The sequence below is a fragment of the Ambystoma mexicanum genome, chromosome 2p (assembly GCF_040938575.1).
Source record: "Ambystoma mexicanum isolate Mex_15411 chromosome 2p, UKY_AmexF1_1, whole genome shotgun sequence".
NCBI lineage: Eukaryota > Metazoa > Chordata > Amphibia > Caudata > Ambystomatidae > Ambystoma > Ambystoma mexicanum.
Window position 1 is genome coordinate 10,393,288 of NC_090923.1, and position 26,842 is coordinate 10,420,129.

The 26,842-nt window shown below is 50.6% G+C and overlaps 1 protein-coding gene and 1 long non-coding RNA gene across 2 annotated transcripts in view; both read left to right on the forward strand.

The window, feature by feature from the left end:
• LOC138566135 (zinc finger protein 268-like) overlaps positions 1 to 26,842 on the forward strand; it is a 170,215-nt gene that overhangs the window by 84,472 nt on the left and 58,901 nt on the right. The window lies entirely within an intron of this gene.
• LOC138566141 (uncharacterized) overlaps positions 14,092 to 26,842 on the forward strand; it is a 49,783-nt gene continuing 37,032 nt past the window's right edge. Inside the window, exons 1-2 of the long non-coding RNA XR_011301849.1 lie at positions 14,092 to 14,294; positions 14,989 to 15,052. This is a non-coding gene — a long non-coding RNA (uncharacterized lncRNA). The remainder of the gene's footprint in view (positions 14,295 to 14,988; positions 15,053 to 26,842) is intronic.

Consider the following 26,842-nt stretch of genomic DNA (forward strand, 5'->3'; position numbering starts at 1 on the left):
CACTGTTCTTTGGCTGATGGAATTATAGCATCTCGGGGAACTTTGATGGAACTAATTTGAATAGTTTTGAGAAACGTGTTCTGACTCCCCTGGAATGCTCGCTTTTCGCAAATAGGAGTAAGCTCAATATTGTTTCTATTAGGCCTTCAGATAGACTGTCTCGTCCTTTCCAATATTTGATTTCCTTTAAAATGGCTCTGATAGGCAATAAGGATGCCGTGCCTCCTTCTTATACTGTTGACCATAACCCTGATTCAGTTTCTTTCTGCATCCAGAGGAATGGCACCCGGTCAATGGGAGATTTTAAAGGTTGTGCCAACGTTGCAAATTTGACTGGGGAAGACAGACCTTTGTATGTAGGCGAACCTATCTATTTTGTTTGCGGTAATGTAGCATTTCCATGGTTGCCCAGGGATTGGCAGGGAACTTGTTATCTAGGAATCCTGTTACCTGGGGTGTTTATAGCAAGTACTGTAGAGGTTTCGAAGGCTCGTCCACGGCGGGACGAGAATGGCGACACTCCAGCACAGGTTTTAGGAGATGTAGCGAAATCATTCCTTACATTCTTTGGGCAGATAGCGAATTCCGAGGATATCAGGAAACTAGCGAGAGTACTGGAGAGAACCATCAACCGGACCACAGATATACTCTATAATATGACTTTAGAGCAGAAAGCGATCAGATTGGTAGCGCTTCAGAACCGGATGGCATTAGATGTCATTCTGGCTGAACGTGGTGGAGTATGTAAGCTAGTGGGGTCCGCTTGCTGTGTTTTCGTACCGGATTCCTCCCCAACTATTTTGAAGGCAATACAGAATCTGCACATTCTTAGTTCAGAAGTGCATGTTCCCGAGGGAAACTGGGATCTTAGCGCTTGGTTCTGGGACTTCTTGCGGTCCTGGGGTTGGAAAGTGCTTTCAGTCTTGCTGATTATTTTGGGAATTCTGCTATTTCTTTGTTGTTGTATCCAATGTCTACCAAGTATATGTTCAATGCTAGGGGGATGTTGCGCTCAGGCGATAGGTACAATAGGACATAAAGTGTATGCCCCGGATAAAACCTCTAAGGAGTATGTACTGAAAGAGATCTTAGTAAAAGATCTAATGGCGATAGATATTTCTGACAGCTATTCAGGGTGTATGGACGATGACACATGGAGTTATTTGCAGGGAGATCAGAAGTAGTTTAGCACTTGGCATAGGCCAAAAGGAGGGTTTGTCAAACTAGAAATTATATCGTGCCTCCTATTGCTATGAATATATGTATATTGGCCTACGCCAAGCTGCTAACAAGCTGCTTATAAAGTACATGCGAATAAACTCGCAATGCAAGGTCCTGACCTTAGAATCTATGTAAACGGCCATTTTGGGTCAAGCCGCCATTTTAGGTTTTCTTGCTCTATAAAGTCACCATGTGAGCTAAAATGGTGGCCTATGTTATTCAGAACAGAACTCGATTGTCATGACCTCTGTACAGCTAATGTATAACTTGCCTGCAGGCCACTTGTTAGGGTCATGAGCTGAGACCTTGTTCTTCTGCTGACCTGTGTGTAATGGATTACCTGTATCACCGAAACTGATCTATAATTGAATGAGAACACCTGCTTAACTATATTGTATAAATTAAGTCCTGCATTGTAATGTTAGGCCTAGAGCATACATTATTACCATTTCTTCTTGTTAATGTATAAACCTAAGATGAACTAGATTTGACCTGGCAAGGGACCCTAGAGTAGTAACTTATTTATGGAATGGTTAACCTGAAGAAAGGCTCAACAACAGGCTGGAGAAATGTATAAAAGCCTGACTGTTTCAATGAATATTTGCACTCACTGAGCACACCGAACCACGCCGGAGTTTGCTGTGTTGTACTGAGGGTCGATAGCTATCTGAATTTTGTTCTGTTCTTTTGTAACTGGATTCAGTATAAAATAAAGTGCTTTGTATGTCCCTTTGTAACCTGTGTTTGGTGTGTTTCCTTTTTGGTTACCCTGCCTCATATTATTTCCTTGTTTTCACAAACCGTTACCTCTCAGGGGCGCGTTTGTGACCAAAGTTGCCCATGAAGGAAAAGAAATTAGAGCGAAATGCATTGTCACAGACATAAGCACGCACTATTGAGCAGCGCCACAGAGGCCCTCGGCATTGTACACTTCACCCTCACTGTATATGCTGAGGATATAAATGAGGTTCTCGAGAGGTTCACAATAGTGTTTCAAGGTGTCGGCAAACTAAAGGGCAAGCCCATTAAGCTACACATAGATGAGACCATACGACCAACGGCACTAAAACATCATCGAATACCGTTTCACCTCCGACAACAGATGGAGAGTAAATTGCAAGACCTGGTGGACATAGACATCATAGAAAGGGTGGAGGGCCCCACCACATGGGTGTCCCCCATCATTGTGGCAATCATGCCAAAGCAGCCAGGATGTGGCCACATCTGTGTCAACATGAGGCTTCCCAATCTAGCCATCAAGCGCGAGAGACACATCACACCGACTCTGGATGACGTGGTGGGTGAACTACAAACAGCAAGAGCATTTTAAAAACTAGACCTGCGGTCCGGGTATTATCAGCTGGAGCTAAACTGGGACTCACACTACATTACTACCTTCACAACCCACCAAGGATTGTACCAGTACAAACGCTTAAGTTTCGGTGTCTTCTCTGCAGCTGAAGTTTTTAAAAACATCATTCAGGGAGCTTTAGCTGGTCCTAAAGGGGTCATAAACCTAAGTGACGACATCCCGGCGTACGCCACATCAGAAGCGGAACACATGGCTCGCCTCGAGAAAGCTCTAGAAAGGATTCAGAACCTTGGACTCACCCTTCACCGTGAAAAGTGCGAGTTCCTGAAGTACAGCATTGAATTCATTGGTTTCATCTTCCACCAGAAAGGAATCTCCCCAGACCCGAAGAAGATCAAAGACATTCAGGAGGCGAAACCACCAGGAAACGTGTTGGAGGTCAGGAGCTTCCTAGCTATGGTGACATACTGTGGAAGGTTCATACCCAACCTGGCGACCCTCTCCAAGTCCCTCAGGATGCTGACAAGGAATGACAAGGCCTGAGAATGGTCCGGCAAGGAACACAAAGCCTTCCAGACCATGAAAGACCATCAAAAAGGCACTCACTGGGAAAGAATCAATGGCATTCTTCGCCCCGAGGAAGGAGTCTGAAATCACTGTAGACACCAGTCTGGTCGGACTGGGAGCAGTTCTGTCACAGCCGGATGCCCAAGGACAGATGAGGCTGATTGCTTATGCCAGCAAGGCACTCACCAGCATGGAACACTGATACTCCCAGATAGAGAGAGAACCCTTGGCTGTCCTATGGGGATGCTGGCACTTTCGAATATACATACTGGGGAAACCCGTCACTGTAGTGACTGATCATAAACCGCTATTCCCTATCATGGTGGGGTCATCGTCTCAGCCGCCCCCAGGATCGAATGTTGGATGCTGGCCCTAATTGAAGATGGGGTGGTGCTGACCTACAGACCCAGAGCCCACAATCCTACTGATTACTTATTGCGACACCCGAAAAGTGGAGGAGAACAAGAGGAAACGGCACCTGAAGAAGTCGAAGAGCATGTTCGTCTGGTGGTAGGAGCAGCAAAACCCGTGACTCTCACCATTCAGGAAGTGGCAGACGTCTCAATAGAGGATGAATGCTTTCAAGTAATCCGGGCAGCCATGATCAGTAGTGAGTGGAGAACTGTTCTATCTAATACCGCTCACAGGAGCTGAGAGACGCAGCAAGATCTAGAGCAGCTGTGTTGAGTCAGGCACAAACTGTCGGCAAAGGCCGACGGATTGTTACTAAGAGGACACCAGATAGTGATTCCACACGCACTGGTGGAAAGAGTACTGGAGTTGGCACATTGAAGACACCAGGGAACAGCAAAGACGAAAGCGCGACTACCACCAAAGGTCTGTTTCCCAGGTCTGGAAGTGAAAATGTATGGACACGTTGCCAACTGTGTTTGGTGTCAAGGGATCGCCCCAGCCAACAGAGAACAAAGGATTGAGTCCATGCCCCGGAGTGACCAACCATGGGACGTTGTCCACCTCGACTTCCGGTCCACAGGAAGAGGGATGCATTTCCTCATAATGATAGACCAATGGTCCAGATACCGAGAGGTCGAGCTGGTGGAATCCACCTCATGTGATCAGGTCATACAAGTCATGGACAAAATATTTGCTACTCATGGCTTCCCCAGGGTTATCTGCTCGGACAATGGACCGCCATTTCATGGGGGAAACTTCATGGAATTCATGGCGGACTGTGGAATCGCACACACACGAGTCACACCAGGATGGCCTAGGACCAATGGAGAAGTTGAACGCTTTATGCGAACACTGAATAAAGTATTCTGCATGTCTCAAAGCCAGGGAAACGAGCAGAGGCAAACACTTTATCAATTCCTAAGAGAATACAGAGCCACACCTACCCAATCTACGGGCGTGCTCCCAGCAGAGGCACTCTTCTGGAGGTGCCCACAAGGTCTCCTCCCGGCGGTGGAGGGTTGATCTCCAGGTATCATTGATGATGATAAGACGTCTGAAGATCGAAGAACTCATAACGAGGGGGAAAATGTTCAACAGCACTTTAAAGCACCAGACATAGGGGGGGGGTGACACTTTATTGGTGTAAAATCGTCATCCCGAAGGGAAGTTGTCCCTCACCTACGAGCCCTCTCCCATGGGAGTGGTCAAAGTCAAAGGGGGTCATTACGAGTTTGGAGGTAGCCATGGCGCTTTTAGCGCCATGGCTGCCTCCAAACCCGTGTCCGGTGTCACTGAATGGGGACTTACCGGGTCATTCCGACCTTGGAAGACCCGGTAAGTCCCCATTCAGTATACAATTCCCCATTCCCATTTGAGCCCCCATAGGGCTCAATGGGAATGGGGAAAGCGCTAATAACGGGCCCGCAAATTGTGGGCCCGTTATTAGCTCCAAGGTCTCTTAACGGGTCCCACTAAGAATGGCTGGTCAGACCAGCCGTTCCTGCTGGGACACGCTAAGGGACCTCGGAATAGGGCGGTAAGGGCTTTATGGCACCGCCATCCTTAACGGTGCCGTTAAGCCCCTACCGCCCAACTCGGAATGACCCCCAAAGGCTTTATGGTGAGTGCTGCCAATCAGAGTGGGGCAGTGGGCCTCATTCCAAGAATGGAGGTAGTCATGGCGCTATTTGCCCCATGACTACCTCCCATACCGGTACCGTGTCCAAACCATTCCCCATTCCCATATGAGCCCCCATAGGGCTCAGAGGGAAGGGGGAAGTAGCTAATAACGGTACTGCAATTTGAGGTACCGTTATTAGCTCTGATTTCCCTTAGCGGGTCCCGTCCTTAACGCCTAGTAAAAGGAAGGGACCCGCTAAGGGAACTCGTAGTAGGGTGCAAAGGGATTACCGGCGCCAATGTCCTTAACGGTGCCTGGTATCCCTTTGCGCTCTACTCGGAATGAGGCCCAGTGACTCAGAACTCCAGTTTCTTCCGAAAGATGGGAGGAATAGAGGGGCTGAGAGAACGAGCGGGAGAAGGTTCCCAGGTCCGAACCACAAGCGCAGAGCGAACACCAGAAGAGAGTGGTGAAGATGCAGAGCCCACACCAGGTGGGGCTGAAGGAGAGGCCAAGGAGGCGCCGGCAGGAGAAAGATACCCCCGCGAAGAGGACAGGAAATACCCAGTGTGATTCTGAGAATACATAATGGGCGACCAGGCCTGAAAGGACCAAGTCACCTACTTTTGCCCATGTTGGAACCATCACAGTTTGGTATGTTACCATGTTCAAGTCTGTCCTGTTGACATTGACTATGGGACTCATTATAAGATGTGCGGAATGGGTTTAACGGCGCCGGTAATGGTGCCGACGCCGTTAAACCCACTTTGGACGATTACGAGGTCCCCTCGCGGGACCCGCTCTGGACGTATGGTTTTACCAGACGTCATATGGTTTTACCAGACGTCCAGAGCGGGTCCCGCGAGGGGACCAGGGAGCTAACAACAGGCCGGTCGTAATCGGCCTGTTTTTAGCTCCCTATGGGGGCTGAAATGGGAATGGGGAAGGTCTGGGCCTGGGTTCCCTGAAGGGGGAATTACTGGGCCCTCCGAACTCGGAATGGCCCGGTAATTCCCCATTCAGGGAACCCAGACCCGGACCTGATTTTGGAGGCAGCCATGGTGCCAATATCGCCATGGCTACCTCCAAAGTCGAAATGAGGCCCCATGTCTGAAAAGTTATGTTTGCTATTGTTATGAAAAAGGGGGAATGTGATACTGTCACGTGGCGCGATGGTAATGTTCAATAAAGGGGGTGGTCCAGCAACACAGGCAGTGCGTGCCGGAAGGCTGAGACGAGAAGTTCTGCGTCTGTGTCCCTCATTTCAGGTACTGGGGGCAAGGCCTTCTCACAGGAGTCCCAGGGCTATTATAACCATCACAGGAAGGATGCTGGCGCACTTGCGCAGCAAGGACGGGCAGCTGCCCAAAGTATGCCGGATGGCGGTCAAGGACCGTGTAGGATGGCGTCCCTCCACGTCGGCAAGGAATGAGGCTAATCGGTCTCTGTTTACTTTCATCGCCAGTTGTTATATACAATGTCCCAATGTCCCTTCACGCCAGGACGACAGGACACATCTTGGTTTAAGGCATACTTTATTCTAAACTGCTACCTCTTCCTCCCTGATGCCCCTCCTCTTCCTCATGCCATGCCTGGTTCCCTTTAACCCTTTCAGTCCTGCTGTCTGTTGGGGGTGTGTCCTGGCCCCCATGCGTGCCCGTGAGCCCCCCCACACTAGACAGACCACACTCGACACACGTCTATCTAGTTCGGGCTCCCCGGTCGCTCTGTTGTGTCCGGGAACACCCCGTTTATTTAAACCACATGCAGTGACGTGCAACGTCACGCCGCCGCGTGCGCGTCCCACACGGGGCAACTCCACACTCCTCCTTTTTCGGGAGGAAACACAATTGCTTTTTCTTAAACACTGCAAACCACACACACAAATAACACCAGTATTCTGAGCCCATACCCCTTTAATGTCAGCCAACCGGGTCCCCTCAATCCGGTTGATTCTCTAAATGTCCCACCACGTATTCTCTGAGATAAGCGGGTTTCTCTCACCCGGACCTCTGGGGGTACCTCCCGCTTACCTCCGGCACGGGAAGTCCATCAGCCACAGCTCCCCGGACTGGAGAGTTCTGGGTGCAAACGGGGACTCCAACATCCTCAGGCACCTCCGCCACGTCAGGGTCCAGGGGTGGTTCAGTCTGGGGATGGCTCCGGTGCGCAGGGGAGCAAGAGCGTTCCATGGGGGTGTCTGTTGCGAATGATCACCTCGTCCCCTGGTTCCAGCCGCTGGGGGCGAAGACCCCTTCGCTGGTTCACCTGTTCAATCCTGGCCCGCCTATCGGCCTCAACCTGCTGGTTGTCAATCACCCCAGGCTCCTTCTCCCGGACCTCGGGCAGTAGACCCCTGGGGCATCGCCTGAACACAGCCTCCGCAGGGGCGACCCCGGTGGAGGCATGTGGAGTGGTTCGGTACACCCGCAGGAATTGATAAAGGGCGCGTTGGAGGGGCTGCCCTTGTCCCTGAGCAATCCTGAAGGTCTTATTAAGTGTCCGCATCAGCCTTTCGGCGTCTCCATTAGCTCGAGGCCACAACGGGGATATCTTCCTGTGCTTGACTCCGCAGCTCTCCATGAACTCCAAGAACCGCTCACTTTGGAATGGCGACCCATTGTCCGAGCACAGAGTCAAGGGGAATCCATGGGCCGCAAATACCTTTTCCACCGCTATGACCACATGCTCGAAGGCCACCGACTCCACGAACTCCACCTCTGGGTACCGTGAGTACTCATCAACAATTATGATGAAGTTGGTTCCCACGGACCTTGACCCAAAGTCTGCATGGACGAACTCCCAGGGCCGGGTCCCCCGGGGCATCGCCTCGATGGTCAGCTCTCGTTGCACAGGGGAAGCCGCCTGGCACCACACACAGGTCATCCACCCTTCTCTCCAATTCTGGGAACCAGACCTTCAGCCGCAGCCTCGCCTTGGTCTTGGCGGCGCCCTGATGTCCATGGTGGGCCAGAGTGATCACCTCCTGTACCTTAGACTGGGGGACCACGATGCGAACACCCCGGAGCAGCAGACCCGACGCCGAGAAGGACAGCTCGTCCTTAACCTTCCACAATTGCTCGAGTCCAGTCTTGGCCTCCTGGGTCCACCCTGCCAGAGCCTCCAAGATGGACTTCCAGGAGCCGTGCAACATGGAGTGCTTTAAGATCTGGAAGCACTCGTCCGCTGACGTTGCAGCCTCCAGCTCCGACAGGGGCATCGCATTTGGCGTGGCACCTTCCACCACCATCCGAACATGGTCATCGGCCTCCTCTGCACAGGTGTCATACTCCTTTCCCCCGCGCACTCCGGGATGCCGGGAGAGGTAGTCCGCTGCATTTTTGGCCCCCGGCCGATACACCAGGGTGACTCCATACTCGAGCAGGGCGAGCATCCATCTCTCAATCCTGGCTGGGGGCTTCGAGGATAAACCAGCCAGAATCGGGAGCAGGGGCTTGTGGTCAGTCACCACGGTCACCGGACGCCCCAGGACATAGAGTCGAAAATGTTTGCAACCCCAGAGGACAGCCAGGGCCTCCCGCTCAATTTGGGAGTATCTTTGCTCCGTGTCCGAGAGCGCCTTGCTGGCATACGCCACTGGGCGAACGCTCCCCTCCCGGTCCACCTGAGTCAGAACCGCCCCCAGGCCAAATGGACTCGCGTCCACAATGATCTCCGACGCCAGCGCCGGGTCGAAAAACACCATGGTGTCCTCCGCTTTTAGGGAGCTCTTGATGTCCTCAAAAGCCGACTGCTCCAGTGGACCCCAATGCCAGACTGTCTCCTTCTTTGTCAACGCCCTGAGCGGCTCGGACCTCAAGGCGAGATTTTGAATGAAGCGCCCGCAGTAGGTCACCATGCCAAGGAAGCTTCTCACGTCCAACACCGACTCCGGGAGCGGCGCCTTCTTAATGTCCTGGACCTTCCTTGGATCTGGTGACACCCCCCCCTCCTTGAACAAAAACCCGAAGAACTCAATGCAGGGGTGCAGAAACTCACATTTATCCCTGTGAAGAGTGAGGCCCAGCGACTGCAGCCTCTCAAAGGTCTTTGCCAGCCTCCTCAGATGGTCCACCTCTGTCTTGGCAAATACCAGAATGTCATCGCTAATATTGAGGACACCCTCCAGATCGGCGAGGGCGCCCCGTATGATGTTCTGAAATACTTCAGCAGCCGATGACACCCCAAAACTCAGCCTCTTATACCTGTACAGCCCCCGGTGGGTGGTGAACGTTGTTATGTACCGGGACTCAGGGTGGAGGACAACCTGATGGTATCCTGCTCGTAGGTCTAGCTTGGAGAAAAATCGGGCCCCCTGTACCTCGGCGATAATGTAATCGATAGTAGGGGTGAGATTCCGCTCCCTCTTGATGGCCTTGTTGGGAAGCCTCATGTCCACACAGATATGAACAGAGTCAGGTTGTTTCAGTTTCCTCGCCACAACAATAGGGGATACCCACGGCGTCAGGCCCTCGACTTTCTCAATAATATCCAGACTCACCAGGTTGTCTAGCTCCTTGTCGACCTGCTCCCTCAGATGAAACAGCACCCTCCAGTGTTTTAGGGCAATGGGTTGTACAGACTCATCGATATGCAGCCTGACCGGGTCACCAGTCATCATTCCAATGCCGTTGAAGAGGGCAGCGTACTTATCGAGCAGGTCATTGATGTCCTCCAAGTACACCGAGTACGCGAAGGTGACAATTCCAAGGGCCTCCGCAGTGGCACAACTCAGGAGCATGTTGTTACTCACAGGGGTGACATAGAACCGAGCCTTGATCGTCGAGCCCTCATGCTCCACCTTCGCCACAAATGCACCGTCCAGCGGTATAGGCTCCAGTTCTCCAAAAGCAAATATGCGGGCTCTCGGCATGGCCAAGTCTGGTGGCGGGTCCATAGCATCGTAGTGTCCCCTCGCCATGACATTGACTGAGGCCCCCGTGTCCACCAGCACCGGAACCGGCGAGTGGTTCACCTCCACCACACACCTTGGCTGCCTCCTGCTCTTCCCCTTCAGGACCCCCACGCTCGAAACAAAGAAAACGTTCTCTTCCTCCTCTTCCTCTGCCTCATCCACCTGGGCCTCCTCCTCACCTTGGTCTACCTGGGCCACATTTGGTGGTCGGTTCTGGCGTGGAGTCCACGTCCAGGCCGGACCTCTCGGTACCATCACTGGCAGAGCCGCTTTGCACACTCTTGAGAAGTGGTCAGGCAGGCCGCACCGGCCACAAATTCTCCCCGCTGCCGGGCACTCTGTCAGGTGGGGGAGGTCATAGCCACACTTCTGGCACGACTCCCCTGATCTTCCTGCCCTGTCCTGGGGTCCTCCACCAGGTCTTCTCATTGCTCTGCCACCCCGCCAGACAGCACACATCTCCTCCGACTTCATCGAGCGTGACCCCGCTTCCATCTTGTTGGCCCGAGCCTCGGCCACCTCATGGCACCGGCCTAGTTCCAATATGCGGGGTAGAGTGAGGCCCGGCTCTCTCAGGACCTGAGTTTGCCAGAGGAGCATGCCTGAATCAGCATCGTGCGCATCATGTCCTCCGCATCCCCCATGCACATCCCTGGGAGAGGCGGCGCAGGCGACCATAAAAGGTATCCAGAGTCTCATTGTCCTTTTGCTTGGCCGACAGCATGACAAATCTTTCGTAGTCCACATTGGCAAGGGGCAGAAAATGAGCAAGCAGAACTGCCTTGGCCGCATCGTAAGACTGGTCCACCGGGGTGAGCGACTCAAAGATCTCCTGGACCGCAGGTCCCGCCGAATACAACATGGTGGCCACCCTGCTGTCATTGTCCATCACCTGAGCAGCTCTGAAATACATGTCCAGGCGGGCAACCCACCTCCTCCACCGAGGCCCCATGCTGGAAGGTGGACCCGATGCATCAAATTCAGGGATGGGCTGCAGGGCAGCTTGGGCAGCCTGGGCTCTAGCCTGAGCCATGATGGGAAGTCCTTGTGGAGTACCTAGCTGTGCCACGGGTAAAGCCTGGGGTGCAGGTGCCAGACCACCTCCTTGCGGGGGCTGCTGTGGGGTCTGCTGAGGCTGTGCCGCTGGTTGCTGTACTAGAAGCACTGGAGGCTGTAGGGCCTGCTGAGGCTGTGCCACCTGGTTACCGTCCTGAGGATCTTCAGCAACTGCGGCGGCCCCACCCTCGAGATCATCAATGTCACTCATGGGCTTGAGCGCACAGGCACCCCCACCTTGTGTCCTGAGGGCCACAACTCAATTACCCACCAGCACCACACCAACAGATCTCCTCCCCCTCTCCAGGCACAATGGCAGTCCAAACTGGGGGAGAGGCGGTGATGACTAGTCCCCAAGCTCACCTGGGATAGCTTCCAACCACGAGCCACCAGAAGAGAAGAAGAGCATCCACTGCAGCCATCCTCGTGATGATGAAGGAGACAAAGAAGAAGCCACAGCGTCCTGATGATGAAGAGAACAAAGAAGAGCCGTGTCTCCACCTTGCTGCAGGCCACAGTGGTGTGGATGTCCCAAAAATTAAGCTATGACAGTGGAGTGGACTAATCAGGCCCAGCCATTTTAGTCCTTCCCCTAGCTTTCACTCGACGTAGGAATCCCAAAACTGGAGTAAAATACACAAACCAGGCATCACCAAATCAGAATATCCCAAAATTAGACCTGGATCACTTTCACCCTCCAAACCGGAGCCTGGTGAAGTTCCACGACCTCATGAACAAAATGGCCGCCAGCCGCGTGTACGGTTCGCAGCCACGGCGTGAAACGAAACACTCCAAAAATTCTGGAATGCCTTTCACCGCCGGGCCCGGGCATCCGTCTGCACTCGTCGCCACTGTTGGGGGTGTGTCCTGGCCCCCATGCGTGCCCGTGAGCCCCCCCACACTAGACAGACCACATACTTGCCAACCCTACAGATTTAGGCAGTAGGCTACTGCTTTTGAAGCAGCCCTACCACCTACAGATTTCAGTGACAGATCCTACTGGTTTTTACAGTGGCACGTAATTTATGTGATTCTAAGGCAGACTGCTTGAGACCAGCCCAGGACAAAGCATGCAACGCATTAATTAGTCTGTCTGTACAGCAGGTTAGTAGGTGATTACTTTGATTGGGCTCAGACCAATCCACTTACCTGTCAGCTACGTGACTCTCTCCTGCACTCTTGCCAGTACAAAACTTAGGTGAACCAGCAGTGAAAGCAAGTGGCAGAGTGTAACACCATCACACAGCATCTGACAACAATTTGGTGTTAGCATTCAGAATTGTACATTTTTAACATTTCAACATCTTTCCATGTTGTGCTGTTTGTATGTTTTGTATTTTCCTGTGATTTGATTGTTACGGGAATTTTTATTTTTCAAACTTGAAAAATCCTACATCTTTTTGGTCAGAGACTGTTGGCAAGCATGAGACCACACTCGACACACGTCTATCTAGTTCGGGCTCCCCGGTCTCTCTGTTGCGTCCGAGAACGCCCCGTTTATTTAAACCGCACGCGGTGACGTGCAACGTCACGCCGCCGCGTGCGCATCCCACACGGGGCAACGCCAAACTGTCTCTCCCCTCGCAACAGATTACATCTGTGAAACAGTAGAAAAAGTCTCTGAATATCTAGCATGTTGTCACAATATAAAGCACAAAAGACCCTAATCCATACAGGTCATATTAGTTAACATTATGGACACAACTCAAAGCAGAAGTTCTCCTGAATTATTTAAATAATAGTGACCAAATATGAGCACCATTTTTAGTCATGCTAATAAAGCATTAATGTCTTTTATTAGGGTCCCTTCTCTGAGCATGCCCTTATTTAGAGATTTCTGTGAATACCTCTCAGAGTTCTAATAAATAATTGTGCTCTACATTGGGGAAGTCTCTTCCTTAGGAACACCTGTTCTAGTTCTCCTTCGTGCGCATGCTCCAGGGATCAGTGTCTCAGCAGTGAGCATGCTCTTTTCAGTGTCCCGTTTATGCACATTTTCCTTGTCCTTACTCTTTCTGCGCATGCTCCTCTCTGTATCCCCTTTTTGCGCATGTTCAGAGGATCAGTGTCTCAGCACTGAGCGTGTCTATCATATCTACAGCCTCCCACAGTTGAGGACTAGGAGCTCAGGCATTCTCAGTCACTCTGGGGGGCTCTGCAGCCCCTCCACTGATGAGGACCGACAGCTCAGGCATCCTCGGTCACTCTGGGAGGCTCCACTGATGAGGACTGACAGCTCAGCCATCCTCAGTCACTCTGAGAGGCTCCACTGATGAGGACTGACAGCTCAGTCATCCTCAGTCACTCTGAGAGGCTCCACTGATGAGGACTGACAGCTCAGCCATTCTCAGTCACTCTGAGAGGCTCCACTGATGAGGACTGACAGCTCAGCCATCCTCAGTCACTCTGAGAGGCTCCACTGATGAGGACTGACAGCTCAGCCATTCTCAGTCACTCTGGGAGGCTCCACTGATGAGGACTGACAGCTCAGCCGTCCTCAGTCACTCTGGGAGGCTCCACTGATGAGGACTGACAGCTCAGCCATCCTCAGTCACTCTGGGAGGCTCTGCAGCCGGCTCCACTGATGAGGACTGACAGCTCAGGCATCCTCAGTCACTCTGGGAGGCTCTGCAGCCCCTCCACTGATGAGGACTGACAGCTCAGGCATCCTCAGTCACTCTGGGAGGCTCTGCAGCCCCTCCACTGATGAGGACTGACAGCTCAGGCATCCTCAGTCACTCTGGGAGGCTCTGCAGCCGGCTCCACTGATGAGGACTGACAGCTCAGCCATCCTCAGTCACTCTGGGAGGCTCTGCAGCCGGCTCCACTGATGAGGACTGACAGCTCAGGCATCCTCAGTCACTCTGGGAGGCTCTGCAGCCCCTCCACTGATGAGGACTGACAGCTCAGGCATCCTCAGTCACTCTGGGAGGCTCTGCAGCCCCTCCACTGATGAGGACTGACAGCTCAGGCATCCTCAGTCACTCTGAGAGGCTCTGCAGCTGGCTCCACTGATGAGGACTGACAACCAGGCATCCTCAGTCACTCTGAGAGGCTCTGAGCGGTGGGGGTCGCGTTCCTGGGACCCCCTCCCCATCTCCTGCTCCTTTGCATCTCAAATCCCATATTTTGGAATGGAAGACGCCCCCCAAAGGATGAAGCAGTAATAATGGCATAATTTCCTGCAGGTGAGTGACCTGCAGCTGCTCCACTCTCTTGCAGTGAGAAGAGTCTTCTGAGGGGAAATGGTGACTTGTCTCTGCTTTTCCTTCACTGACCTTCCATTAAGCCTTTCTCCTGTGTATGGGATGGGGGCGGGTGATGCTGGTGGGGCGGGTTAGGGGGGCTGCCTAACCTCCCATTAAGCCTTTCTCCTGTGTATGGGATAGAGGGTGGGTGATGCTGGTGGGGCGGGGAGCGAGCTGCCTAACCTTCCATTAAGTCTTTCTCCTCTGTATGGGATGGAGGGTGGGTGATGCTGGTGGGGGCGAGGAGGGGGAGGGGGCTGCCTAACCTTCCATTAAGCCTCTCTCCTGTGTATGGGATGGAGGTTGTGTGATGTTGGTGGTGGGGGGGGGGTCTGTCTCACCTTCCATTAAGCCTTTCTCCTGTGTATGGGATGGAGGGACGGGTGATGCTGGTGGGGGCGTGGAGGGGGCTGCCTAACCTTCCATTAAGCCATTCTCCTGTGCATGGGATGGAGGGTGGGTGATGCTGGTGGGGGTAGGAGTTGTTTGGGGGGGAGGGTCATCAGCAGCTCCTTCCTTAGACACATATTCAATGATATATTTTCTCTGGATATCATGTAAATGCTTGGAGTATTTCATTTAGATAATTCTTATTATAGATTAATAATCATATGATAATGTTTGCTTTCTCCAGACCTGAGTACTTTAGTGGTGTGTCGCTGTGTTCAGCAAAAGGTACGGAGCACAGACTACAAAAGGTAAATAACTGCTCTGATGTATGTCTGCCTCTCTGCACATGTTGCTCTTTTCTTCTGTCTCCTGACCTGGATACCAGAGCCCCCTCTCCCCCTGCGCTCTCTCCCCTTTCTCTACTCCTTTTCCTCCCCTCGTGGCCCATGTAAAGTTTTTAAAGTGGCCCCATGTTGCGTTCAACAAAGACGGATAACGGAGAGGTTGTATGAGGATTAAAGTTTGCATTTTATAGTATGTTCAACTGTAAACAATGATTACAAAGTCACGGTTTAAACTTTTTCAACATGTTTTATGCATCGTGTGCATGCAAATGTGTCTTTCTATCCAGTCTAAAGAAATGTTCTTTGTTTTTTTTAGGGGAATATGAGTAGTATCCTGTGATACTAGGTTTGTGTTGGAATGGAATGTGAGAATGTGTGGAATGTGTGGAGTGTTGTGGAATGTTGTGGAATGAGGATTATCTAGGGGTCGGTTGGGACACTCTAGGAGGGATGCAGGATCCAGAAGGATGCTACTTACCACTCCCCTACTTCTTTATTTGTATTTTGTATTTTATTTATTTATATAGCGCAGCCAGTCCCAAGGGCCACCGGGCGAATATCTTGACAAGGTAATATAATACAGTGCTGGTTACATTTAAAGTGGAACGTTAGCACAGCATATACATACAATAAGGTTATACATGGTATACAATATAATGTACAGGAATATCTACAGTCACGGTAAAGCTGTACATAGTTTACAATGAGCTGTGCACAGTATCTACAATTTGCAGGAATGCAATTAGCAAGAATACATACAGGCGAGGGCAGTTGAAGAGCCGAGAGAGAGTCCTGACAGGGAAGCTGATTCCACGGCTTTCTGCCGTTTGTATCTGGGGATGGTCAGACAATGTGCTTGAGCCAATCCAAGTAGTCGGGTAGGCATGTAGTGGGAGAAGCGAGAGGAGAGATATGTAGGGGCCTGATTGTTGAAACATTTGTGTGTAAGGGTAAGAGATTTCAAGGGTATTCTTTGTGTCACTGATAGCCAGTGTAAGCTTCTCCTTGTCTCGGAGATATGTGAGGATCGAGGGATGTTGAGGGCAGCTCTGATTGCATTATTTTGCGTAACCTGTAGTTTGTTCAGGTTACGTTGGCTAGTTCCAAGGTATAAGGCATTACAGTAGTCTAGTTTGGACATTAGCAATGTCCTGGCCAGGATAGTACAATTCTGTGTGGTGAGGAAGGGGCGACATGCTGTAATAAGCTTACATGTGAAGGTGGATGACGAGACAACTGCGTTAGTTTGTCTATTAAGTGATAGGGTGGAATCGAGGTAAATTCCTAATGTTTTGGTATCGGATGAGACTTCAATAGTGTTACCATCAATGTTGAACGTTTTGAAGGCAGGGTCGAGTTTATTCAGTCGCTGTTGGGAGCCCAGGATGAGGAGCTCTATCTTATCATCGTTAAGACAGAGCTCATGCTGGGCCATCCAGGCTTGGATGACTTGATAGATGTCATTCAAGGCTTTAGTGTCCACTAGATAGTCGCCTGCGTCTGGGATGACTTACAGGTAACTTCTAACGTTACCTGTAACTAAGACACTATAAAGAAGCATTCCTTTTCTACATTACCTGGTCTGGAGTGTTTCCTGCTTCCTGCTTCGTGATTAGTTGCATTAGGCGACAAAGATGGAGGAAAATGAATCCAGGACAGTAATGCAGCTTTTTCTGCATGAAAAATGCAGACCATGAAGATCCTGAAGCAGCAGCAGCAGGAAAGACCCCAAAATCCTGAGTATACAGATGAAGATAAGTCCAGAGTCGGCAGGAAGGCCAGATGCTGTTTGTCCCCATGACCATGGAGGTTAGGAGGATAGTGGCCCCTGTGGTATATGCTGTGAGTGAAGAAGTTTGTTCCCGCTGCAGAAGTCTGTGACGGCTGCAGGGAAAATCCAGGAGAATGCATCTTCTGAATTGTAACAGTGCTGCAGTGCTGAGAAAGGGCTCTCTGGTCGTAGAAAAGTGCGGTAGCGAAGTGCAACATGGGACATGTAGTCTGTTCCTGGATATTCTGGGAGTGCCGATGAAAATAGGGTTATGTGACGTCCAGAGCAGAAATTGGGAGGCCTTGGGTGGCATGCGGCCTATGGTGCCCTGCATGTCAGCATTACAGTTAAGTTGGAACGCAAGCAACTGACCTGTGCCATTGTCCCTTTGTCAAGTTCGTTGGAGAAGAGCTGTGGAAGAAAGGCCTTTTCACAACTTGTGTTAAAATGGATTTCTGAAATCTACCTAGTGGGCACAGGTTCAGAAGGCCAGCCTAGTTTCGTGGATCAGAGTAACATTCTGGACAAGCCAGAGCAATCAAGATAGCATTGGCAGCGGTCAAGAGTAGGTCTCAGGAGGGGTGAGGGTGACTGAATGACCTCAATGAGCACACAGAGTAAAGGACACTTACAAACCACTCCCAGTCAGGTGTATATACACAACTTATATGTACATTTATTTCAAGGCCTTTTTAAAGTTAACCACACAATAATAATCACAGTAATACATTTAGATCAATACAATCCTATCTAAATACTAACATCAGGTCCGTCATTAACGGGCCCGTTTTTAGCATGCTCCCCATTCCCATTGAGCCCTATGGGGGCTCAAATAAGTATGGGGATGGACCGGGTCTGGGTTCCCTGAGTGGGGAAATACCGGGCCCTCCAAGGTCAGAATGGCCCGGTATTTCCCCATTCAGGGAACCCGGACCCAAGTTTGGGGGTAGCCATGCCCTTGTTAAGGGCATGACTACCTCCAAATTCGGAATGAGGCCTATTCTGTCATTACAGGTTGAGGGCTGTGGCACGGGGCTGTTGGCCTCATGCGCAAGCCTGGTCTGCTTGCACCTGGTAGCGGATTGCCAGAGATGGGGCTGCATGCTGGAGAGGGAGCTCTTGGTGATGTGAATTTGCTCTGGTGACATGGCAGATGTACATTGCTGGCATAACAGTTGCTTGTATCACATGCTCCTGATCCCCAGGGCCAGCTGGACTGTTGCATATGGTGCTTGGGGGGCTGGTGCTTGTCACTGCTAGCCACCAATGGGGCACCGTTGTGCCCCCGCCATGGCTTTGTGGTATATGGTGCTTGGTTGCGTCCCTTTGCTGCCCTCCCCACTGCTCTGCCTCACAGGGGTGGCCTAGGTGCACTGGCACATGGGTGCTGTCGTAGGGGCCTGTGGTGGCTTCCATACATTGTTCCTAAATCCCAATGCCCAGCTCATGGGTATTTCCACTGGGGGATGCTATGGTTGGCTGTTGTCATTACATTTTGAAGGCGGGGGAGGTATGACTAACCTTCTTCCTCCTGGGTGCCAGTGCCAGCCTCGGCTCCCCCAACTCCCTCTCTCCCCTCCATGTCGATCAGAGTGCTGCAGCGTTCCTCCCAGGGCGTCAGGTTTAGCTGTGGTGGTGAGCCTCCCCCTGTGGCCATGCTGTCCGTGCAATGCTGCGCCAACATTCCCTGGACTTGCAGGTAATTTCATCTTTTACGTCAGTCTTCCCTGTTCCGGGGGACACGGCCGACTGCTGACACCTTCTGGCTCAAAGCCAGCCTGATCTGGGTGCGCCGCTGGGAGGAGGTCTTTTTTTGCCTTGCCCCGTACAGCTGTGGCTGGTGGACCACAACTTCATTCACCAGTGCATTCAATTCAACCTCTGTAAACCTAGGTTTCCTGAGCCGATCTTGGGCTGCCTTGCCTCTTGACCTCTCCTGTGACATTTTTGATGTTCAGGAAGTGTGGATGACTGCCAGGGACTCGGATTTTGAATGGATCGTGATTTCCAAGATGGCTGCCGCAGTCTTTCCCGTTCCCGGTAGTGACGTATTTCCAACCGGCGCTATTACCACATGCTAATAGTGCGTGCTAATAGCGTGGGCTAATAACGCGCGATGATGGCGCTGGCGGCGATAGCGCTATTTTCAATGGTTTTTCAGGCAGTAGGCCAATTCCCGGCACTGTTTACGTTGGACGCAATTAGAGTTACCTCCGGGGCTGTGTGCACGTGCCTGCATACTTGTGATGCAGCGCTATTTGCACCATGGCTTCCTGCGGTAATGCTAATTCCGCTTGGCGGAATTAGTGCCCCATTAACGTCCAACTCGTGATGAGGCCCACATTGACTTTAACACATAAATATCTCAAAGGCTCTGCGTCTAAATATCGTTATCAGGTAATAATATCGCCATATATATGGTCGCCGTAAATAATATCGCTGGGAAAATGTCGTGGCGATATTATTTGGGTGACCATATATATGGGGACAGGGGCAAAAAAAAAAAAGATTTTTAAAAAAGAAAAAAAAAAGTTTGGGGGATGCGGGGGTGTCCCCCCCCATGCTCCATGCAATAATGTCGCCACAAAAAACGGCCATTTTTCGGCGATATTTTTGCATGGCGAGATTTTTGTGGCGACATTATTAAATGGAACCTAAATATCTTCCCGATCGGCTCATGAAGGCTCCAGTCAGAAGAGCATTACGATCTAATGATGCTGAAGTCTAGCCTTGCCACGATGCAAACTGTGGAAATTTGGCAGCATTGGCTTTAACGTTTGGGCACTCTTGGAAGGAACTTCCACTGGCTCTGAGGACCATCCCCCGTTTGGCACACTTTAAAAAAGGCATAAAAACACACCTCGTTGACAAAGGAGTAGATTAGCTTCCTTCTTCCATGATCTGTCGCACACTTACTTCGTTGTGTTTGTACCTTGTTATTTGTGTGCTTTGAGGCCTCCAGGCATGCGGGGCGTTATTAAATATACAGGGCCTCATTACACAGGGTACCTTATATTGAGGGCCTCACTATACAGGGTACCGGTAAACCCTTGCCGCCTTACTATGAGGTCCCTTTGCGGGACCCGACATTAACGGCTGGTGTAGACCAGCCGTTAAAGTTGGGACCCGCAGAGGGACCTTGCTGCTAATTTCGGTACCGCAATTTGCGGTACCGTAATTAGCGCCTTCCCCATTCCCATTATGCCCTATGGGGCAAAAATGGGAATGGGGAAGGGCAATGGAGGAAGGGGGAATTACTGCCTTCCCAACCTTGGAATAGGGCGGTAATTCCCCTTTCCTCCATGGCAGTACCAGTAATTTACCGGCATGGACCAAGGTGCTAATAGCACCTTGGCTTACCGCCAAACGTGTAATGAGGCCCACAGTAAATTAAGGATGGATTTAAGACCACACTTTTCCATTGCAATTAACTGAGGTATATGTTTAGTGGCCCAAATCCCAGCTCCATACAGCATCACTGGGTGAATTCTGATTTTATGAAGTTAAAGGAGAGTAATTAAGGAATAACGTGCATGTTCTCTGGCAAAATTCAGTATCCCCCCCAGATAGCTGTTGAACCATCACATCCTACCTTTTGTATATGCGATGCCCATGTCAGATGATGGCCAATTGTTAGGCCAAGGTAATTACATGTAGTCACCTGCTCAATGGGTTGATCACGGATCTTCAATACAAGTTTCTTCATGACCTTAGTATATCTGGAATAAAAGACCATTGACGTAGTCTTGGCTATGTTCATTGAAATTCCATTAAGGTCAGAGTAGGAGCCTGGTCTGTTCTCTATGGAGCTTTGCAGGGCACTAGGTGTATAATCGAAAACGATGAGATTGATGAGATTGCCCGCATACCCGAGCCATGGCATCCTGGAATTTCCCAGTCTGGGCCGAAAGGCCTTACTCGAACTGAAAGCTTCTGGTAAGTCACCGAGATATAAGTTAAATCATGTAGGGGCAACGATTCATCCCTGTTTTAGGCGAACATGTGTATTGATATGATCTGTCATAACTCTTGTACTAGATAACCTAATTTTCACTTTACAGTCAGTCTACAAAGAATTGAGCATTTGAAGTAAAGCGAGAGGAATGCGCCTTTTGTGTATTTTTTGCTGTAGAACCTTGCAGCGGACTTTGTCGAAGGCAACGCTGAAGGCGATAAAGCCAGCATAAGTGCGCTGACCTCTTGTAGCCCATGAGTATTCTATCAGGATTATCAATGTCAGTATGTTAGTTAAGGGATACGCACCCTTGCCAATACCAGTTTGATATAGAGGTATAAAATCAGTATCGGCAGCCCATTTATTTAACTCAAGCAATAGGACTCTCGCAAATATTTTGGCAGGTGAGTCCAATATGGTGTGTAGCCTATGCTTTTTTTACTCTAGTCTTGATTTATGACTAATGGCTGTAAATAAGAAATATAACAAGTGAGCTCACCTGGCCGGATAGAGTTTAATGAGGGCATTTCATATGCCATCTGGTCCTGTGGTTTGTGAACTTTTCATAGATTTTATGATCTTGATTAAGCCAGAGGCAGTCATAGTAAAGTCCCATGTCCCAGGTCGCTTCTGTCAGATCTTGGTCAAAATGAGAATTGGGCTCTTTACCAATGTTGGACTCAATAAAATCTCCCAGTCGTCCTTATGAACGTTAGCAGTAGTAATGGAGGATCCTACAGGAGGTCTAACGAGCTGCCAAAAGAGTTGACTCTTATTGTTTTTTGATGGCTGTCGTCAGAACTTACCATTGCTCGAGTTTCTTGACCTTTAGATGATGCTGAAGCCATGAGGAGTAGGTCGTTTTTCTTTCCCTTATAAGGCCAGCAAGAGCGGTTTCCACATGGTTATGAGCAGTGATATTACGTAAATCTCTTCTGAACCCCCTTTTGGCTTCACATATTTCTTTTTCGTATTTATGTTTGTGTACCACTATAGGGCTACTTGTACTAGTTGGCAGCAGCAATAGGTAGTGAGGCTAGAATATCAGAGATTACCATAGGATAAAATTCAAGCGCTATCTTGTCCATAAGGGTCCAATCAATACCATGAATCTCTTGATTCTGGTCCAATGTATGAGGATAATGAGTGCTATTGTTGGTAGTGGAATTCGTTTATATTCCAGTAAGAATGTTGATGGCCACAAAACTCGGTAGTGTGAGAAACCGAATGGTGTCTCACTTACTAGTCCCCGGAGGATCTCTCTCTCTCTCAGGTGGCCAGGGCACAGCCATCACATTTGGATCTAGATCCTGGGGGTGGACCAGTGCTGGAGGATCCCGTGGGTGAGGGATCTTCATGGAGTGGGGGTGAGACAACCGATGGTGAGACACGGTATCCCCTCTTTCCCGTGCTCATACACCATCCTATTTTATAGGATTCTCTGACTGTTATGCTCACCTGGTCTCTGCGGAGGCGTTGGGGCACGGTTGCAGCCCTACCGGGGGTGAGGTCGCTCGGGTCTGACTTCACCCTCTGCGCTTATGTGGAGACTGGTGGTAATAGGTGATGCTACTCGGGACTGCTCCTGCGTGGAGAATAGGGGGCGTGAATATGCCAGCTTGTGCGCCTGATCCCCTTCCTGATCCTTTCACCCAAACCGTGGTACCCGTGGGATGCGCTGTCCCTGGAAAGCTCACCTGTTGATTAGTTTTGGCGAGCACTCCGTCCTGCGGCTTCTGTCAGGGGCACTTGTATGATCTGGACCGAGTTCCTTCACTGGTCCCATGCACGTGGTAGTCCAGTCCTGTTGCGACTAAGCCACTATACTTCAGGTAAGTGTTCCTGTTTGCCTTTGTCTTTCCTTGTCTGTTTTTGTTGTATTGTAAAGTTTGTTGTCTTGTATTGCTGTCCGTTCCGCTTTTGATGTTTGCTCTTTTGCTTTCTTCCCTTGCAGGTGATGTTGCAGGCCCGGCAGAAGCTGCAGAGCTCGAGGTGACAGCCGGAGGGAATGAGGAACGAAGCGGCAGTGGTACACTAGCTGGTAAGTTGTTAACTCAGGGGCGCGCAGGGCTCAAATGCGGCGCGGCCCTAGGACGGATGTTCTAACCTTGGGCCTCATTACGAGGTGGCCGGTAAGGGATTACCGGCACCGATAAGAGCACCGGTGCCGGTAATCCCTTACCGCCCTACTACGAGTTCCCTTTGCGGGTCCTTCCTTAACGCCTGGTGTTAAGGACGGGACCCGCAAAGGGTTACCGGGGTCAATAACGGTTCTGCAATTTGCGGTACCATTATTGCCGCCTTCCCCCTTCCCATTGAGCCCTATGGGGGCTCAAATGGGAATGGGGAATGGCCCTGGTGAATGGGGAACTACCGGTCCCGCCGACCTTGGAATGGACCGGTAATTGCTCCATTAACCAGGCCGGAGTTGGAACGAGTTTGGAGGCAGTCATGCTGCAAATAGCGGCATGGTTACCTCCAAACTCGTAATGAGGTCCCTTGTCTTTCTTCTCCTTCACAGAGTCCGAGTTCATGGATGCGGAGTGAGGTGCTGCAGGGTCGGGATCAAGATCACTGGATGTCAGGAGATGAGTCTGCCGATGAAGCAATGAAGGACCGGTTTCCTGGAGGTGAGTATGCAGGAGAACGCCTGGTTTCAAAGGTAAGTAAATTGGTTCAAGCGGCGGTGAGCGTCACGTTGCATGTGAGTGCACAGTAACGCGAAGCACTGGCCTTCAGGATAGAGCAGCTTATATAGCTGAGCTTCTGAAGCCACGTCCACCAGGTTCAGCCTGCCTGCCACACCCTGCCACACCCAATGAGTCTGCACATGATGACCAGGCCTAGGGAGCCACACCCAATGAGTCAGCACATGAGGATGTTCTCTGAAATAAAGGCTTTCAGCTCCTGGAAAGTTCTTGTAAAATAAAAGCATTCCTGCACTGAAATAAAGTGTTCCTGCTCACATCTCTTTATGAGCCTGGCACCAAATGCGCCAGGACTGAGTCCAGCCAGGGCCCCTGTGTTTATAGGTCCCAAAGGGACTTAAGTGAGACAAGTGACCCATTGCCCACATCACTAGATGGTGTGTTTTGTGTTTTCTGCGGCCTGTGGCCATGACACTGACGTTCCAACTCCCCCACTCCCCTGTCTACACAAACGGTGGGCCGAGGAAGAGGAGGACTGAGAGTATAAAGGCTAACACTTGCGTGTCTCATTGGACATGTCCTGTTAATAACATCAGGTAATTTCAGGCATTTGACCTTAATCGCATACATCTGACACCCATTAGCTCCCCCACAGAGATTAAAGGCAGAACATTGACACACATTCTTAGGAAGGTGACACACGAGAAGGAGCAGATCTTCCTGGGCGAAGACAAACCCACTGGAGCAGGATGACCGATCGAGGGACCTGAGCGAAGGGTAGGGAAACCCTGAAGATCCTTGCAGGAGGTTGTTGCCTCTGGGTAACCGCGAGGATATGTGGAGAAAGACAAATCCCAGACAAAAGAGCAACCAACGGGTGGCGACTAAGTGCAAGAGAGGGGACTGTACGGTTACAGATACAGACCACGCTTGCAGGGGAGCCCAGAGGCAGTGCGGGATTGCAGCTGGACAGGCCGGGACCTGGGTCCGAATTCAGAAGGTGACCAGCTGACCAGTGCATGGATCAGGCAGGTAATCAGTAATGGAGAGGAAGAGAGAGAGAAGGCAATAGCAAAGAGAAAGGTCTTGAGTTGCTTCCAGAACCAGAGATGGTTCTGCACAAAGTTTCAGAGAGGCTGTTCCAGAGGAAGACCCCAGGCAAAGAAAGATCTGTCGCCAACTCTTTGATTGGAAAAGCGACTGACCCTCAGAGAGTTGGAGGTGAAGGATCAAGAGCTTGAGAAGGAAAATATTTAGGAAGAGGGAGTTGGAGTTAGTGTGGTCCCAGGCCCTAGAAAGCCCTGTGGACAATGCAAAGGGTCTTGAACTTGATCATTGCCACCACTGAGAGCAAGTGAAGGGATTTGCTTGGCCTTGTCTGAGGCCAAAGACAAGTCTCGCAGTCCTGTTCTGGATGAGTTGTAGAGGACAGATAGTAGAGGCAGGAAGATTTAGAAAGAGGCTGTTACAGTAGTCCAGCCTAGAGCGGACCAGAGTTCTGGAGACAGTGAGCTTCTGGGGGAAGTGAGGAAGGGAAGAATACCTCTCAGGAGGTGCATCTGATAGTTTGACTTCTTAGCTACATCAGAGATGTGAGGAGTGATGCAGAGTGTGAGCCGAAGATGACCGCAAGGTTATTAGCCTCACAGGTCGGAGCAGGGTGGTCGGCCAGAGGGCAAGAGGAAAGGAGGGAGATGGTGTTTCGATGAGGAGGATCTCAGTCTTACTGGCATTAAGGCAGAGATCATTGGCAGCAAACCACTCCTGAATTGCAGAAAGACAGTCGGGAATGAGAGAAGAAGTAGAGGCGGCACACAATTGACCACTGGGAATGTACAAAAGGACCACACCCACACTAAACCCCCCTCCCAACACAACCATGCTGGCAGTCGCTGTGTAGTGGGGGCGGGGGTACATAGGCACTTACCAGAGGGCACCTGACTGTTGGTTGAGTAGAATTACCAATGCATTACCTCTCTGTAGTGGGGAGGTTAAATGGGCACTCACCAGAGTGCACTGTTAGGCAGAAACACCTGCAGTACCCTTTGGGAACACGTCAGGTAATTAGGACTACAAGTGTAAGCACAATTTCACCTTTCTTGGTAAAATAATATACATTTATTTACTCAGTCAGTTATAAAGCATTACTCTAGCACAATCATTTCAATACCACAAAAATTCAACCGGTAAGTAAATGAACAAGTTTAGCTCCAAAATGAAGTGGGAGCAAAATGGCAGATACTTAATAAAGGAGGGAAAGACAAGGTTATAAGAATAGATGGCCCAAATACATTTATAGGCAGGTCAAAGGGTTTCAGTTAAATACAACCAGCAATTCTTCTCAATAGGCCTGAGCCAAAGTCAATGGGCCTCATTCCGAGTACGGCGCTAACCAATGGCGCTATTAACGCCTTGGTTGACGCCGTACCCGGACCGGCAGCGCCTTGGTGGATCGCGGAATCACCGCCCCATTCCAAGGTTAGCGGGGCGGTAATTCCCCATTCACCAAGGCTCTTCCCCATTCCCAAATGAGCCCCCATAGGGCTCAATGGGAATGGGGAAGATGCAAATAACGGTGACCGTTTATTACGGTCACCATTATTGGCTTGGAGGCCCCTTTGCGCCCTCGACTTTAACACCTGCTCAAAGCAGGCGTTAAGGACGAGGGCGCAGAGGGAACTCGGAGTATGGCGGTAAGGGAATACCGCCACCGGTCTCGTTACCGGTGGCCGCTATCCCTTACCGCCATACTCGGAATGAGGCCCAATGGTTCAGAGTCTTTTGTATAGGATAGCACAGTTCTGGTATATAATGGTTAAGTCTTTGGCACAGATTGTTAAAGGATTTGGCTAGGCAAAATGTTTGACAAATGTTTAGGGAAGGACAAGCCTTCGTAGTGGAGGAAAGATTCACCCACTTTCTCGATGGCCGAAAAGATTTCCGGACGGCGTTTGCACAGTACCTTGTCAATGAAGAAAGCTGTCCTTCCCTCTGGCTAACCGGTTTTCAACAGCACTCTGATGAAATTTCGACCAGAATAGGATGGTGTCCAGGTAGCTTGCGAGTTGGTTGTTCCCACCAAACTCAAGGGAAGAAGTTAACCTTGAAGGGCTTCTCTGTCGTCGGAGTTTCAGGCAATTCGGACCTGCAGAAGGACTTCACCGGTCATCCAGGATTTGCAGCAGTCCTCTTCCTTTCTCTCCTCTTCAGTTCATTTGTTCCAGTGATCGACTCTGCTTTCCAAGTCCCAGAGACCTGCTTTTAAACAGTTTTCCCCATTCATTCCTGTCTGGCTGTCACTCACACAGCAGGGTGGCAGTCCTTGCCGGACAGCCGCCGGCCAATCACGCCAGAGTGCATTCAGGTCTCCTAGGAGACTA